The sequence below is a fragment of the Rattus norvegicus genome, chromosome 1, assembly GCF_021556685.1.
Source record: "Rattus norvegicus strain SHRSP/BbbUtx chromosome 1, alternate assembly SHRSP_T2T, whole genome shotgun sequence".
NCBI classification, from domain to species: domain Eukaryota; kingdom Metazoa; phylum Chordata; class Mammalia; order Rodentia; family Muridae; genus Rattus; species Rattus norvegicus.
The window spans coordinates 63,961,790-63,963,859 of NC_141534.1; the positions used below are offsets into that span (position 1 = coordinate 63,961,790).

At 45.5% G+C, this 2,070-nt stretch overlaps 1 pseudogene; it reads right to left on the bottom strand.

Moving 5' to 3' along the window:
• Positions 1–706: 706 nt before the first annotated feature.
• On the bottom strand, positions 707–1,777 carry LOC148007129 (sperm motility kinase Y pseudogene; annotated as a pseudogene).
• Between the last annotated feature and the right edge of the window lie 293 nt (positions 1,778–2,070).

The following is a 2,070-nucleotide window of genomic DNA, read 5'->3' on the forward strand; positions in this document are numbered from 1 at the left end:
GTAGAATTCTTAGCTTACCATTTGGGGCTTTGATTTGCCTTACTATATTATAACTTCTTTTTTCTACTTCTCAGTTGAGGTCTTTGAAAGAAACCATTTAGAACTACTACCTATAAAATTCAATAGATCACTAGGTCTTAGGAACAAAAAAAAACAGTATGCAAATCAATATGCATGCATGCAGGATTGTGACCATCAACTATAAACCACAAACTAGGTTGTTGATACTTATTCAATGACAAACCTTGTAAATTAGTTTTGAGGCTTAATGGAATGGGATGTTACATTTGAAAACATAAGACTCTGTTCTGCAGCACTTGTGATTGATGACCACATGTGAAAAGATCAGTAGCCCCTGGAGGAGTCCATGAGCCCATGAAACTCTTGTCCTCACCCTGTGGGAGCTATTGGCCTAAGGGGGAGCTGGAGTCCATCTGAAGGGATGGGCCAACTAGAAAACTCTGTAGAGTGTGGAACTCATCAATCCTATTGGGTCCCTGCTGGGAAGAGGAGAAATCAAGAAGAGGGAGAAGGCTTGGTGTTGGGGAAACCTCATAAAGAACTTAGAGCAGATACAAGGTAAGAATTGTGGGGAAAATGGAAACCAGAGACAGAGGAAGGACCAGCATAGAGCAAACTGAAAAGGACAAAGCACAAAGGTACCTGGGCTATGCCTGCTGCTTGTTCTCTGGACTCTCCCTGTGGCTCATTTCTGGGGGGAGATTCTGTTCTGCCCCAGGCGAGGTTTCTTTCTCCTTGGCATGCAGCAACACAGCTTTATCAGGGCATTTGCTATATTCCTGGTCCACCCCTTAAAACCTCTGTGCCGGACCCTGCTGGGGATGGGCTTATCCTCTAATGGGGCTCTGTGGGAGAGTGGGTTGTCTTCTTTGATTTCCTTATTGCTACTCTTCTCAGTGAAGATGCTTGTTGTTTGAAAACATGGGACACTCACGGCACATTTGTGATAGTGGTCCTGTGTAGGTGTCATCGGTAGAGGCCTGAGACGACCAGCCACAGTGGATCTTTTGCCTCCTTTTGGATGAGCATTCTGGCCATAGTGAGATACGTGACCATGGGAGGATGACACCCGCAAGGTGCCAAGGACTGGCAGGCTTCCACTCCTCTTTGGTTCTAATCTAAAAGCAGCAGCAGGATCAAGGCTAGGGAATGGTGCTGCAACGGGACTCACTTGCTGTGCCTGGGCTGTGCAGCCATCCCCCTGGAGAGCCTGCTTTTGTAGAAAGAAATAAGTTGCCATTTCCTCATTATATTTTCTTTGTTTTAAAGAGTGTTTTACTACAGAGGCTTGGAATCCAATGCTTTTCATGGCATCCAAAATGGCCGGGTCTGGTGTGAGGGGAAGCATTTCTTCATAGGGACCTATCAATCCGTTCCAGTGTTCTTTGAACCAAGGGTGTTTCATCGCCTTTCTTGCTGTTGGTCTAAAGTTGGGATTTACCCTCAGTAATTTACTAAGGAGGTCCTCCAGTTCTTTTGAAACCCCACAGGGAGCAGGATATACCCCTGCCACTACTTGTCTTTGCAGTTCTTGGATGATCACTGAATCAAATGGGAGCTTTCCCACTACCATACAGTACAAGACCACTCCTATAATCCACATATCATTCTTCGGCCCGTCATACCGATGGCCAAGGAGGAGTTCAGGGGAACCAAAGGAGTACGTGCCGCAGTGGTGGTTTAGCATTTTTCCAGGTTGAAATTGGGTGCTAAGCCCAAAGTCGATGACTTTGACCTTTTTGTTTTTATCAATCATTATATTGTCCAGTTTGAGGTCTCGGTGAACAATCCCCTTTCCATGGCATTAGCTCACTGCTGACAATATCTGTTCAAATATTTGCCGGGCCTCATCCTCCTCTATGTGCCCTGACTCTCTGATGTACTGGTAGAGTTCTTGGCCTTCCACCAGCTCCATTATGAGGTATATTCTCGTTTCCTTTTCAATAACTTGTATGAGAGACACTATGTTGGGGTGGTTGATCTTTCTCATTATGTTTGCTTCCATCATGGCTGGCTGGAACCACTGCTTGTCCTTTCGCAGAACTTTGA